We start from the raw sequence: 16,913 nt of genomic DNA on the forward strand, positions 1-16,913 counted from the left end.
CTGATGCCTCCCTCTTACATGAGAGGTAGTGTATTTGGTGCTATTTGGTTTTGACATTTGCTTGAATAACATAAGGTTAGGTGACAGCTCAGTGACGTGGTGCTTCGTGTTACATCTTGCGATTGAGAAAACTTAATCATACCGTACTATGATGTTTGCAGCGACACTATCAACGTGTGGAGGGGCATTAACAGCTTCAGGTCCTGAGGAACTGCTTTCGCCAGGCTACCCAAGAGCATATTTGAGGTATGTTACAAAAGGTCAGGTATTGCTGTGTTTAATTGATCAGCAAATGCTGATAAGTGAACGGTTTGGGAGATTAGGTAATTTCAATTAATATTTATTCACAGGTATTCGTTTGTATGGGCAAGCTAGATTTAACGCCGTCTTAGCACTGGAATCGTTTTATGGTGAAGGGAAGCTCAAAATATCACCCAAATGTTTACCTCTATGGAAAGCCAATAAGCATAGGTTTGGAGCTGCCAGCGTGAATCTTGGCTTAGAACCTCCGTGCAAAGTATCTTAGCATGATCAAGGGACGCAGTCTAGTCTGTTTGGCCGTCGACGTTTTGTTTTCTATGACGAGATTTGTATGGGAACAAAATGAACAAGCAATTGTCCAGTGGAAGTTGCTTGTGTCATATCAATGTGACCTTCATGTTACAGGTCACAAACATGCATGTGGACAATTACAGCCTATAATGAAAGCTTCGTCAATATCAAGCTTGTTGACATTGATGTTGAAGTTAGTGATCGCTGTCAGCCGGATAGCCTCAAGATATATGACGGTAACCATTTGCATGACTTTGCATTATATATACTCCAATAGTGACTATAATACTATGATATCAATATTATCATTAAGAGTGACTTTGCATTAATGGCTTTGTATATCGTCAATGGTCTGTGTAAGGAAAATCACTTCATGCAGAAGTGTGGAATAAACAATTCCTGGCATTACAACATGAATTCTTAATTGTTAACAGGGGGCAGTTCTGCAAGTCCTCTTCTGGGAACTTGGTGTGGACAAATGAACGGTTACAGGTTACAAAGCACAGGGAATGTGATGACTCTTGTCTTCAACACTGACGACTCCAATAACGGAAGAGGATTCAACGTCAGATATACACAAGACTCAACTCGTAAGTTTGTTTATTTGAGTACATCTTGCGTATGAGTTCCAAAATATTGTTATAAAGATCGAATACAGTTCTCTCTTTTTGCAAATGTATAAGAGTCATAGAAATTAATGTAACATGGCTATAGAAGTAGACACATATAATGTAGTTTTATTGTCTTTCAAACAGGTATGGTGTGCGCCGAAAGATTTGAAGCTACAGACAAATATTCATACATCACCTCGCCGAACTACCCGAATACTTTCCCAGGGTTTGTAGTTTTAATCTAGAAACAAGACATAATTACAAAGGTACTGGTGTTCATTGAAACCGTGTAAGTCTGTACCCAGTTCATCCATCTTTCAGGGTGTGACTGCTGGTTCCGCGTGCATATATACACAGTGACATTACGCTAGAAACATGATTCATTATTCCGGACATTCATTAAACCAGACAATTTCAGTGTGAACGCTGTCGTCTAGATTAAGCGGATTTCATTGTATTCGTTTTATAATTGTTGTGTAGTATTGTGTATTTGTAGTAAGAGTGTAGCTATAATATTCCGTGATACAGAAAAATAAAAGTAAGCAACATTAGCAATATTCCAGCAATATCACGGCGGGGGACACCAGAAATGGGCTTCACACATTGTACCCATGTCGGGAATCGAACCCGGGTCTTCGGCGTAACGAGCGAACGCTTTAACCACTAGGCTACCCGACCGCCCCCTGTCATTTGTGAAGATTCGGGGAAGAATAGGTCTTGCTTGTCGTAAGAGGCGACTAACGGCCAGGTTCCCTGACTTGTTTGTTGCATGTCATCGTATCCCAATTGCGTGGATCGATGCTCGTGATGTCAAACTCGATTATTTTACAGACCGCTGTCACATAGCTGGGATATTGATGAGTGCAACGTTAAACATCAGACAAACACTTAGATTACGTAACAACACTATGTACTATCAGACCGCCTCCGTGGTCCGGAGAGCGGAATTTCAATCCCCGGCCGCGTCGTACCAAATGACGTTAAAAGATGGTACTTGTTGTTACCACGTCTGGCGCTCGGCACTAAGGGCCTAAAACAAGGACTGGTCGGCTCGGAGTCAGTATACAGTGTCTGAGTGAGGTATTCATGTTAAACTGCGGCCTATATATCTCAGTGAGCTAGCACTATATATCAGCATCAGTCTGGACTAGAAAAAGCAGCCACACAAACACACACACGTACATGCACGTCGCTATATAAGTGGAATATTCTTGGACGCGACGTTAAACCCAATTTCACTTCACCTCACGTATGTACTATTAAAACCTTGATGTTTGGTATATTTGGATGCTGGCGTCTTGACATGCTAGACATTTGAAGCGGAAGAGCCTCCCCATAGTGGAAGGGACTTTCCATTTCCATTTCCTTTGTTCAGTTTTCATTTTTTTAATCCAGAACATTGTCGAAATATTGAAATGGAAGTCGACACTTTGAAACTACAACCGTAAAACCCGAGGTAGCTGAAAACTGATTAGCTGATGTCGACCTCCTGATTTTCATGAGATAAAAATTCCCATGACATATCATTTAAATAGTTCATGTAATTTATTCAGATTAACATGTTTGAAATAATCCAATTTGAGAGTGTTATGGATATTTTGAGTTATTACTATAAGAAGAACAAAACGGCAATAGTTAAGATGAAAGTCGATAAACATATATATATTTTTTAAATTTTGAACCTGAATTGTTTTTAAGAAACACCTTGAACAGTGTAATTCTAGTGCCAGGCCAATTTTTTCCAAAGTCTGAAGCAAAATTATCTTTTTCAATTTATCTTTTATCATTTGTTCCATAAAATCCAGCCCCATGTAACATCAAATGCCATCTTGTAACGTCTTGTGGTATGACGCGACAGGGGATCGAACCATTGACTTCCTTGAGTGAAATATTGATCTTTATAAAATGTCCAGAAGTTGACTTTAGGCAATCTTTCCAATTCTTTGGATAAAATATTATTCTTTGGAAATAACTTTTATTTCACATTACCAGGTAATAATAAAACGATTTTTTGCAAGCCAAAAACCTTATATAAAGTAACATTAAATCCTAGTTGAAATTTGCTAAACCAATGCTGTAAGCTTAGAACCAGCAATGAAAATTAATACTTGACAGTACATGATTACGAGTTATTGACGTCATATGAATCCAGGAAAAGAAAGAACTAATGATGTAAAATCTTTTAATTTCAGTGTTTCTAGCTGTACGTCGTACAAAATAGAATGCGGCTTTAATACTAGAAACAAGCTCGAAGTGCTGGAGTTAAATCTCCCTGAACGAGTAAATGGCGAGTGTACGAGTGACTACATAACAGTACATGACGGTGAGTGGATTTCCTCACTTCATTCCTCACTTTAACTCGTATGATCGTTTTATGGATTCCCTCCACACTGTTTTATGCAAGGAAAGTATCATTTTGTTGTATTTAGCGGATTTATCCTCGTTTGACATAGTGTTGTGTGATGTATCCTTCAGTGGAACACGGATACCTCGATCACGGATAGAGCGAACAAACGGATACAACAAACTGTTACAAAATCCATATATATTATGACATAAAATATACGCACATAACGAACCCTCTGCAGCGAAACAACCGCCTCCGTGGTCTAGTGGTAGAGAGTCCGGTTCGGGGTTCAATCCCTGGCCGCGTCATACCAAAAGGCGTTTAAAGATGGTACTTGTTGTTACCCTGTCTGGCGCTCGGCATTTAGGGGCAAAACAAGGACTGGTCGACTCGGAGTCAGTATACTGTGTCTGAGTGGGGTATTCATGTTTAACTGCGGCACACACACACACACACTCACACACACACACACACACACACACACACACACACACACACACACACACACACACACGTCGCTATATAAGTGCAATAATCTTGGACGCGACGTTAAACACAATTTCACCCCCGTAGTGTTAAACCAATGATTGGGCTATAGGTTATGACATCACATGACTAATTACTGTACATGTTTTAAGCGGTTAATTGTTCCATTTACCCCTTGTATGTTTTTTGCCTCTCTTGATGATATACAATACAATATAGTGCAACATGTACCAACCAAGCGAAGTGCCATATTATATCGGTCCAGACTCAGTTTTGCAAGGAGAGGCTGTCTGAACGACCACCGAGTTTATGTGCAGTGTGTTGAGTGTGATCAGGAACCCTGCAGAGTCCTTCGCTTGGATGAAGTCGGCTGGGCTGAAAAAGTAAAACAGAAGGCTTTCTGTTTGCTGCTCAGAACCAGTCACTTACCACTCGAAACTGTCAATGTGTGATTTTGCATCAAAATGTAAATATGAAATAAAGATTATGCAAATGAATTTAATGGGACTGTCCAACACATTGTCAGTGGATACCCAGCTTTGGCATAAACACAGCATCTTAAGCGACATGATGGTGTTGCGGGATCATTCTATTACACGTTTTGACGCTAATGTGATTGACAAGATTCAGGAAAAACATGGCAAATATGCGGACCTCGCTTTCGAAATGTCACGCTTGCATCCCAAGTACCCAGTTGTCCGACTCCCCATTGTTCTCATTGACTTAGGTTTGGTACCCCCCTGTATGTTGACTGCGTGGAAGATCACAAAGTAGAATTGCACGGACACGCCATCAGATCTCGGAGATTTTACTCGGCAGACGCTGACTCATGCTCTCAAGCATTTATTTGCCTGACTCGATTACGTGCAGACTGCATGGTGCACGTTGCAACGTAAATGTTACTGAAAACACAATTTATCACTCACTCTATACAGATGGATATCTTGTATCATTGCCTTGTGTTTTATAGGGTGGTACAACACATCGATACCACTCAAGTCGATCAACACCCAAAGTTTCCGGTCCTGTGGTAAGGAACTGCCGACGTTCGTGAGCCCAAGGTTCTTCATGTTTGTCCAATTCCACAGTACACAAGCAACAACAACCAGCAGCTTCCGGATGAGATATTTGGAAGGAATATTTGCGGGTAATGTAAACCTTTCTTCAGGTGGGCACGGTATATTTGTTTTGGAATTTCATCACTCAGTTCTCAAGTCACTTAAATGGTCATAAACAGGTTGTATACTCCGTAAATACATAGGGCCGCGTTGCGGTGTTGTAGATATTTTTTATTACTTGCCCGTAAAGAAATCACCCGTGTAATAAACATACAGCTGTATTACACATTGTGTAATACCAAAGCGCGTGTTAATGCACTGCGGGAACAAGTTTCACGAACAAATATTGAAAACTCTCTACATCCCATAGCTTATTCAACGACATTGCGTAAAGAGATGATAGATCATTGAAAGGAGCTTATGCACACTCGATGACCCCAACAACCCTGTTGCTAGGCTGACGTCACATGGCATTGTTTCGCCGAGGGATCTTGCAACAAAATTTCACTAATTACGTATTGTGACGTGATTGTAAACTTTGTGGTGCAGGACCCCGTTCCACAAGGCGATCGTAACGCCACGACACTTGTACGTCTTGGTATATGGAACGTATTGATAAGCTTAGCGCTATGATAACGTTTGTGAAAGGAACCCTGAATTCTTAAGATGGATTGTTGCATGGTATTAAATTAATACGTGTCAACGTTTGACGTGTTTGAAGTATTTTTTTGTTAAAATCAATTGGATTATGCTGTGGGTCGTGTAGAAGTCTGCCTATATTCATACACGACATTGAAATTATAAAAAGAAGTTTTAAACGGCAAGTAATAAATAAAATACTAAACTCGCTCGTTTAACGTGTGTCATACCCTTACGGCCTCTACACATTGCCTCAGTGACTCCAACACTGCACTTCAGCTGTACAGTGTATGTATTTACTGGAGATGGAGCAACGTAGTGTATACAAACCCGTGGAATATTGACAATGAATGTAACACTATCCCTCTGATCCCATTCATTGAGAATTCCTGGAGTAGGGTATGTGAGGATCTCCGCCCAGTCCCCCATGCATGTCGTACATATAAACTTTGACTAACGAGGATCGGGTTGGTTTTATTGTTTGGCGTTCCTAATGCAGCCAGTCACCATTTTGCTGCGTCTCAATTACTTACAGGCCGTCTTGGTATACATGGAGCTGATTGCGGTGTAAAACAGCCTTCACTCACTTATTCACTTAATCCAGTAATCAGAGGTCACATGAAGAAACGAATGATCCTCTGATTTACAAAGGCCATTGTTTGCAATCGCCCATACATAACCTTCCATTATATTGTATTTATTGCGTCTAAGTTTCACACAGACGTTTCAAAAGTTAAAACTACATCATACTCGGATTTCCTATCGTTTCTTCCTCCTTGTTATTTGGCTTACCTTGGGATTGAATATTGGAAATGAAAACGTAACGATATCGAATCACAACATCGTTTTAGCCCTAAGGGGCGGTCGGGTAGCCTAGTGGTTAAAGCGTTCGCTCGTCACGCCGAAGACCCGGGTTTGATTCCCGACATGGGTACAGTGTGTGAAGCCCATTTCTGGTGTCCCCCGCCGTGATATTGCTGGAATATTGCTAAAAGCGGCGTAAACCACATTCACTCAATTTAGCCCCTAAGCGGACAGATATATTCATTGGTTCACCTGGATGTATTATACAATATTATAATAACGTTTTCCAATAAGTTTATTTCGGGAGCATTTCGACCGAAGATAATGTCTGGACACAAATTAGTGACTTGCCAGGGATTTGAATATGTTTAATCATACAGGATGGGACAGAAAATTGGACCATTCCAGTCTCCCTTTAAACAATATAATGAATATATAATTGTTATCAGATGCTCATATATTTATGCCATACAAATATAACTGCAGCAGATGAGTTATAAGTAGTATGTTAAAGTTATGCTTACTTTAATAACTATTTGTTTTGTAATTCAGATGAATATGTGTCTCCCTGTGGCGGGTCACTGATTGCGACTGATGAAGTTCAGAACATTACATCACCAAATTATCCAAACAATTATACAGGGTAGGCCTCTTATATATTTTTTCATTATTTAAACTTCACATGTTCCTATTTTATTTTGTCCAATGGCATCTCCAATTGTCACCTCAAATTATAGATGCAGCTCACCAGACTGAATGACAAGCCTGCTCAACCCGCCACTCGTCGTCCCTTGTTAGCGATTTTGCGTTTGTAATTGTTTCTTTTTTCAAAAATAACACAAATAATCTACATGCTACATGTATGTTATATCCTTTAAAATGTTTCACATGACACGGGTTCACAACAGTTACACTATGGCTAGATTAATAAACCCAAGGTGATGTACTGTACAAGTCTGGGTTGTATTATTTAGTTATGTCAGATTGTTGTATTCACTGCAATGTAACAAATCAAATATCTCGTAATTATACTTTAGTGCAGCACTGTTACATACTCTCCATTGGAGGTACGGGATCATGACATATAAATGTTGTGATTGGAGTCAGAAGAAAGATCATCTTTGAAAAATGACTGCCAGAGATAAAACGGTTTTGGAACCAAAAAACTAACCGTTCAACATACCCAAAACATTGCACCTGAATTATGCAATTTCTCGGTGCACCTGGCCATTCTTGATTTTGACACTTCTGTGAAAGGTGGTCAAATCGCTCTGAGCCAATAGTATTATTAGTTTTCGTTATCCACAGTAACACGTAAGCTCCCTACTCTTGCTTTAATGCAATATTTGTGATCAGATTGTGAAAAAGTCTTCTACAACGTGAAGAACGCCAAAGGGCTATTGACATTCTTCAAACTGGCATAACTCAGCAAGAGGTAGCTAATACGTTCAATGTGTCTCCGTCTGTGAATAGGTTCCTGCGGACACAAAATGTTCATAATCGGCCCCGCACAGGGCTTCCTAAGTCAACAACCCAGGTCCATGGTCGATTAATCAGAAACCAGGGTTGACGAAATCGAGCCCAAACAGACAATCAAAACTCAGTTCAGTGGCGCAGGGTCACCGGAGAGCAAGTTACTGTCCAGACGATGCATGATGCTAATCTGCAGGTTCCGCCACCACGTGTTGTACCACCGTTAACAAATTGACACATTCTAGCCAGACGCCAATGTGCGGGGAAATTATGGGAATCGCCGATGGTTTCGTGGGCGTGTTTGAAGGCGTCCTAACGAACGTCATTCGAACGTCAACGTAAAGCAACGTGAAAGAAATGGGAGTGGGTCTGTACTGATATTGGCGGGATCATAACCCTCGTGCCCACCGCGCACGTATTGTAACTAACTACCTCCGGCAGCAAAGCATCACCAGAATGCAATGGCCAAACATGAGGCCTGACCTTTCCCCAATAGAGCAAGCCTGGGACATGATCGGACATGTACGTCAAAGTCAAGGCCGACGTCGAAGGCCACCAGCACTGCAAGACACGACTCCCTCGAGTTTCTTTTGGGAGATTGATTCGGACCATGCCACGCCGTAACGGCGAGTCAAGTCATAATCATTTTGCATCAATGTATTTTTTTGCGGCAGGCAAATTCTTTTTTTTTAAGTCTGATAGATTCTCAGCCCCTTCTCCCTCGCGCGGGCCATTGCATCCATTATTACATATCTAGCGACATTTTTGAAAGTTAATGTACTTGGTTGTTTTCTATCTGTCAGTTGGTTCTCAATATTTCATAAGCAGTATTTCTTTCACGATCCGAAAGCTGACCGTAACGTGACTTTTGAACTGTTAAAAAACTACCTGCTCCGGTGAGCTACATGTACTGTGTCGTGCCACTATTATTATGTTATTACTGCATGTTACAAGGACGTATGTACTTGTTCGTGTTTAATGTTGAATGACTTTTTCGCCAGGTTCGTACAATGCACATGGACCATTACAGCAACAGATAGTACCAAGATGGTACGGCTCTTCTCAACAGACTTCCAACTGTTTAAACGTCCTTATCCTTATCCTAATTGTGATGTTAGTATTCATTACTTAAGAATATACGACGGTGAGTACATTTTGTTTTATATGAGTGAGTGGATGAGTTGGGTTTAACGCCGCTTTTAACAGTATTCCAGTTATATCGCGGCGTGTCAGCTTAATGTGGGAGAAAAGCCCGAAGTGATGCAGGTCTCAGACGTTTACCACTTCGATGAAACCCACGAGCACGGGTATGGTGCTGACAAACCTAGAAATATAATTGGGGCGAACCGGGATTCGAACCCACAATCATAGGTTTCTGGCGTGCCCAAGGGACGCAACTCTGCACAGCGAATCGCGGCTCCTTAGACGACTGGGCCATCCGTGCCCCCTTTTTTATGTAATTTTCACTGAATAGATACTGGCACGGCATTCTTCGGTGAGTTAGCATGTTTTACGCCGCTTTCGAAACTATTCCAGTAATATCACGGCGGTAGACGTATACCTCTGAAATAAGCTTGACACATTGTATCCATGTTGCGAATAAAAAACAGGGCTTGCAGCGTTACGATAGAACACTTTGTTACAACCCTTAATGTAAAAAATACTCTTAATGTAAAAATGTTTTCATTAAGGGTTAAAGTTAAAGATAATATTGTTTTTTACATTAAGGGTTATCACTATGAAATAATACTTATCGAACTTTCATGAAACTTCGCAGATTTAATTGATCGTTACTTTGTCTAGATGTGCAAATGACTATTATTAATCATTTTTAGATTCCCTCTCAACAACGACCACCTGGTTGTTATATTCAGGCTTCATAAAAGGGTTTATGACCACTGACCCTTTCAACCTATTTTTATCAAACTTACTGTTTTACAAAGGTTATTTTTCGATACTCTGCAAGCTAACCTCATTACTATCCTAATACCGTAACGACGCAATGGGGACTCAGCCCAAGCAGATCAGACCAAGTTGTAGATGATGGTTGGTTGTTAGAATGGTCCATTAACAGAGTTTTAGGCATAAAATAATGGACATTTTGTTGCAGTATTACGGATATGACAGTTAAGGATACACCACAATTATATGCTATTACAAACGACAGGAATTCCAATGCAATAATGTTTGGTTAAAAAAAACCCTTAGGTTTCCCAAGTACCGCGCCGAGGCAAATACAGCCACTTTTAGTTAATATTTTTCGGATATGAAGTCTATACCTTTATTATAGCAGTTTAGCATATTCTGTAGTAAGACCATTGTTGATTGAAAATAGCGAAACAGAACACTAGGCATACGGCCAGTAGAGTATTTCATGTCAGTTAGGGACCTCGATCTTCTGGAGGAGCTGACATAAGCTCACCACGGAACTTCATACCAGGTGAGCTGTAAATGCTATCTTTCGACATATTTTATGAATAAATCGTATTGGATTGTGAATAGATTTCGCATGACGGATGATGCACGCCGTACAAAGACGGATGGCAATACGTCATATAAGCCTTTCGGATATCTTGCATGTATGGATAAAAAGTTAAAGTTATTTTCACGGAGAGACCGACAGGCGGACTGACACGCTGATTCCATTATACCCCCTTCGTTGCGGGGGTACAATGAACTAATACTCTAATGAAATTATATTCACGAGAGTTTTCAAAAGGAATTCATAAATAGATGTTTACTCATTTAGATGTTTGAGACCTGTAAATTACAAAATGGCTACTGTGAGACCATCTTGGATTTCTGAATGAGGTTATATTACTGCATGTCGTCCTGATCATCCACACCGAGTTTCATAAAGAACACTTATTAGTGTTGTAAAATAGTCTTAAAAAGGTTAACTATCTAAATGCCGACCAATCAAACTCCCTTCTGTTGGTATTGTAATAAATAATAATCTATCTGAATATCCCTTTTAACGCAAATAAAGTCATATTGTTTTGTGTCCCTAGATGCAACTTTGTACCAAGATTTAACAAAATCGCCAGTTATGACCCATTAAGTATACCTGTAAATAACGACCAGGTTGTCGTTGTCGAGAGGTTGTTGGAATATGAAAGGTGCACTGCACTGACTCAAGTTCCATGGCTCTACTTTTTGTTTCTTAGTAAACGCGCAGTTGAAGGAAGAATATATTCTATTACGAATAATTAGTCTTCACTAAATCCAGTGAAGACAACGGGCCTTTTTGTACAAATGAAATACAATTTAGGTGAAAATAGTATAAAATACAACTGTTACACATTACTTTGCATTTTTTTTAAAAAGCAGTTTTGATATAATTGCATATTATCAAAGTTGGACGATAAGAATTTAGACCAGGGGCGGATCCAGGATTTTGTGGGGAAAAAAGGAGAGGGGGTCCATTCGGGCCATCTATAACTTCAGTGTCAGGAAGTGGGATAATATGGAGGGTGAGGGGTGGGGATGGTGAGATCTAGATGTCCACCCAAGAGCGTACCCACAAAATCACAAACACTTTCTGTGTACCATTATTTATATTACTCTATGAAACAAATCAACATTTTATAATGGTAAGCAATGCGCATACAGAGTATCATCAGATGTAAAGCACCCCAAGACCACCCCACTCCACCTCCTCTGTATCCACTGCTGTACACAGTGTAATAAGTGCTTCATTAGGTATTTATTATCTAAGAGTCGCTTAGCATGGCCATTTTACCAGTTTGTTTTTACAACCTGTGAGCAAAGTGATTTTTTTGTTTTAGAGAACAGCTTTGTAAAGCAAAATTCCCATGACAGTCTAAGATTATCAAATGGTCGGACAACTGGAAATGTTTAACTTAGTTTTTGTTCATATTGTTTTTACACAAGTATTGTGTTAATTTAGCCGCTTGTTCCAGGTGGCTACGACAGTACCTACGTTGCAGAATGTCATAAACAGGCTTTGATGCAACACCAGAGCACCCAAAACAAAATAACAGTGGTACTAAAAGCGTTTGGTCATACAAATGCATTCAGACTTCAGTACACCCAAACAGCAGGTAATTACACAAAATAATTGTTTATCAAGATCAAAAATGTAATACTATGTATTCAATGTATGTGTGTTCACACAGCAATAACGGATGTACATGTATTACTCTCGGATGAATAAACGCGTAAGTGTGGTCCACTTGAAGATTTGGAAAATATATGTTGACGTCGAGCTAGCGATACACATGTTTTGCAAAACCTGCAATCGACCGAAATCTGCACGCCAGTTTTTGAACTTGATGCCGATTTCGTTACGCGATTATGGTTAGACTATGGATAGACTCGTTAGTCCATCCAATATACAACTCCATAATTCCAGCCTACTTTGACAAGAGTGGAAACTGGACTTAAAAAGTCAGTTAACTCTCTTGCTTCGGGAAGATTTTGGGGTACGATGAAACGCTATCACCAAGCCATCATCATACCTCCTGGTCATCCATCAAAGTTCGAAATAGTGTTTATGTGGTGTTTATAGAGTTAAAGCCCTTGCCTTGGGAAGATGTCCAAGACTGGCTTTATAAGCATCTGTCAAGTGTCTATACCATACCTCGTGGGCTTATCAATAAAACGTTTAGTCTATGGGATGTGATCTCATATTAAACTGACGCGAAGTGATATAATAACAGAAATTGTTTTATCAAACACATATGTGCATGTGTCTCTTTACATGTACACCTGTCAAAATGCCAAGCGCCACACCTTCTTTATTCTCAAGTATCCTGACCATCAGTGTAACATCAGGTTCTACATTTGGTAGTTATTTAGTTTTAATTAATGTAAGACGTTGAATGTTTCTCCAGATTGGTGGGGTCACTTCATTTTATATCAAGAGTGAGTGAGTGAGTTGGATTTAACGCCGCTTTGAACAGTATTCCAGTTATAACACGGCGTATCCGTTTGATGTGGGGGGAAAGCCCGAAATAATGCAGGTCTTAGACATTTACTTCTTTGATAAAACTCACGAGACCAGGTATTGTGCTGACAAACTAGGAAACATATATTATATATCTGAAGGATGTTTGTTAAAGGAACGTTGTGCTCGTGAAGAATGATCGTAGGTCCTGGGTCACTTCATTGTACACAAAGAACCCGAGGAGGCAGCTGAACGAATAGTTTGGTCAAATAACTTTTGTAATGGAACAGCATCAAAATGTTTCACAATATAATCTCTTTCGGTTTCTGTATTACAGTAAGACAATGTCACTTTGTGAATATAAATCCATGTGTTTTGTCGATAAATAAATAATTAAATATTGAGAAACAACGTGATAGTCTTAACTTATTTTCGTGTCTATGTATATATATACTACTCAAAATTTGATAAGGATCACTAGGTGATATGTGTGTAAGTTACCACAAACATAACAAAAGACATGACTCTGACTCAGAAACGTGTTTAATCATGTTTTGAATGAAAATTCATGAACGGCATGAACTTGTATCAATATGGAATGTTTGAAATCTGCAAACACCAAAAGGCATTTCATTAAAAAATGTTAACAGCAAACAAGAGAAAGAATTACACAGTTATGAGGGATAGTCCATCATTACACTTAGTCGATGAAGTGTCAATATCGAGTATGACCTCCCCTTGCATCAATGACGGCCTGACAACGTCGAGATATGCTGTCAATAAGCACCCGGATGTTCCCAATGGGAAGGTTGTTCCACTCCACGAGGGCATGTCCGAGCTCTGCCAAAGTCGTGGATTGTGCTCTACGGCGTGAAAGGGCAACCTGCAGCATGTTCCAGACATGCTCAATCGGGTTCAAGTCCGGCGAGCGCGCTGGCCAATCCATGCGGACAATTGTCTCCTGCTCAAGGTACTGCTCAACCACCCTGGCGCGATGAGGACGGGCGTTATCATCCATCAGGATGAACTCAGGGCCAACAGCACCAGCGTAGGGTCTGACGTACACATCGAGGATCTCATCCCGGTACCTCACCCCCGTCATTGTTCCTCTCTCCAGGACATGAAGATCTGCCCTTCCATCTCTGTTGATTCCACCCCAGACCATGATGGAACTACCACCATAACGGTCATGTTCACTGATGTTGGCATCATGGAAACACGTTGTCGTCGCCACACCCGCTGCCTCCTGCCTCCTGTCTGTAAAGTCCAAACAATACCTGGACTCATCGGTGAACAGAACTGGAACCCAATCGTTCCGTGTCCAAGTGACATGATCTTCAGCCCATTCCAATCGCTCCCGCCGGTGTCGAACAGTCAGGGGGATTCGGACACATGCCCTTCTCGAGTAGAGACCTGCATTGTGAAGACGATTCCGTATCGTCTGAGTGGACACATTCACCCCCGAGGCGTTCAGGAGGTCGTTACGTAGGCTGGTTGCTGTCCAGAAGGGATGACGTCGTGCCTGAAGAGCCACAAAATGATCTTGGCGTTGGGTTGTCGACCTCTGACGACCACCCCCATGTCGGTGTGCTGCTGTACCAACATTTTGCTGTCGGGACCAGGCCCTGCTTACAACGCTCTGGCTGACGTTTAGTGCATTGGCAACGTCACGTTGTGAATAGCCAGAATCAAGCATTCCAATACATCTGCCCAGTTGTTCTGTCGTCAGGCGACGCCTTACACGTTGAGGGGGCATTGCGTAGATAAACGTAGTGTAAACACTCAGAGTGTAAGTTTCAGAATGAATCAGACACCGTTGCCTGATTGGAAATCGTGCAATGGTAGCAAAAGCATGAACTGTGATGTGAAATGCATTTCCCATGGCATGAAATGCACGTGCACGTGTGTTGGAAACGTTTTTGATTTCACTTGAACACAATATTGCCAGTTATGCAGTTATTTTGTTTATTTATTAAGAAAAATATCTACGATCCTTATCAAATTTTGAGTAGTATATATATATATATATCAGTTGAATTGGTGTCTTCTAGAAAAGATGATGACTACTAGCGATGCTCATATTATTTTCAGATCTGTTGTCTTGTGATCATGTGAAAGACATCGGCGAATACGGTTCAATTACGTTTCCTGGAAGTGTGGAGGGACCAGTGCAGTAAGTATAATCTGGATAAACCGTGTTCACATCTGGGAACATAATTCCACTTCGAAAAGAAGAACTACCCCCACCAAAGTGGAATGTCGTATTATCCCAACGCAAGTTGGGTGAATTTCCCTGCTGCCCCACTGATTCCTATGCGCCATAGGCCAGTACCCTTGTACAACGCTTGGTATACCACACACAGTTCACTCACTTCTTGTCCGACACATGTCGCAATGTACCATGTACTAAATAGAAATCATCAGCCCCAGAGATATTCAATCCAGAGTATCAGCCGAAACAAATTCCATTGGGTGTAAAAGGGCAAAATAGCGATGAAAGGTTATTTGCTGTATAATGAATAGATCACTGACAATCCAGATATGTTATCGCAAGATATGCCCTGTTTAATGAGGGTGATAAAAGACTAGGAAATACACCCAGGAGAAAATACAGAATGTATCGAGGTCGTGGAGATACTAGCTGTTGTGTAGTGTGTATTGTGGGATGCACAAAGTAAGCTCAAATAAACTGTAGTGAACATGCAAAAAGATCTAATGTGTGCTGATTATGATTATTATATTACTCTAATGATGGTAGAATCTCAGAGGTCAGAGCCTCGTTTAGAGGTTTAAAATTGTGCAAACGGGTATCAATGGTGCCGCCCTTTTGTGCTCTCTCTGTGATGAACAATTAAGGTCTTCGTTACAATCCAACCAGCAGTCATATATATCATTTGTCAACAGACCAAAGAGTATCTTGAACATTAAACACACCATAATAGTTAAAAACAGCACCTATTGCCTTCAGTCGTCTGAGGCACCGCAATTCCAGTTGCGTCTCTTGGAAATACCAGAAACCTATGATTGTGGTTTCGAATCCCGGTTCACCCCGATTATGTTTCTAGGTTTATCAGCACCATACCTGAGCTCGTGGGTTTTACGAAAGTGGTAAACGTCTCAGAAAGAAATTTCTCTTCCGACTTTTTTCCCACATCAAGTTGTCACGCCGTGATATAACCGGAATACTGTTCAGAGCGGCGTTAAACCCAGTTTACTCACTCACTCGTTCCATATCTATCCAAGCTAAGCGTGATGGCTTCGAGATTGGTCACATAATGATCTTCATGAGAGGTCACAAAAATGAATGTTCTTTACTAGCTACAAATCATGCAGCACATTCGCAGGAGCAGAATTTGCGAGACGTTGTCGTTGACATTATGTTTGTGTCCATCAATAGCGTTATTTCTCACGTATCTTTTGGCATGTCGATTTTGAAAAAATAGCTTCGTCAGCTGAATAATTTATGAAAACGACGTGTGTCATAAACTAGCCATGACTTGCACGTGAAAACTGCTTTCTAAGTTACCAAAGAAAACGAATCATGCAACCGTTTTGTGACAGATTATCGATAATCTGTGTGTCGTTTCTACTTTATATGTTTTTTGACAGAATTACCTTAGTAGGAGTTAACTAATTAATATGTTTCTTCACATTCAAACTATTTCCAGAGGCCGTTCCTGCTCATGGTTGTTGAGAAGAACATCGATGGAGGACGACAGATATCTTAAACTGACGATTAATTCGACTGCTTTAATTCAAAGCCCAAATTGTGCAAAGGATTCTATTATGGTATACGATGGTATGTTTTATATATTGAACAATAATATTACAATGTTAAACAAGAGAGAGAGAGAGAGAGAGAGAGAGAGAGAGAGAGAGAGAGAGAGTCTTTATCGTCGCACTATTCCAGCTATAACCCTGCTACATGACCGCGGCCTGAAAGTTATCGAGTCAGGAGACCAGGCTATCAAGTCATCGATAATATGAACAATCTGGGTACATCTTCCCGACGCAAGGAAGTTAACTGAAAGTCC

At 40.6% G+C, this 16,913-nt stretch overlaps 1 pseudogene; it reads left to right on the forward strand.

Annotated features, from left to right (window-relative positions):
• LOC139454231 (cubilin-like) overlaps window positions 1–16,913 on the forward strand; it is a 36,656-nt pseudogene that overhangs the window by 14,393 nt on the left and 5,350 nt on the right.

This window comes from Haliotis cracherodii, unplaced genomic scaffold (genome assembly GCF_022045235.1).
Source record: "Haliotis cracherodii isolate W230 unplaced genomic scaffold, xgHalCrac1.p SCAF_1, whole genome shotgun sequence".
Classification (NCBI taxonomy): Eukaryota; Metazoa; Mollusca; class Gastropoda; order Lepetellida; family Haliotidae; genus Haliotis; species Haliotis cracherodii.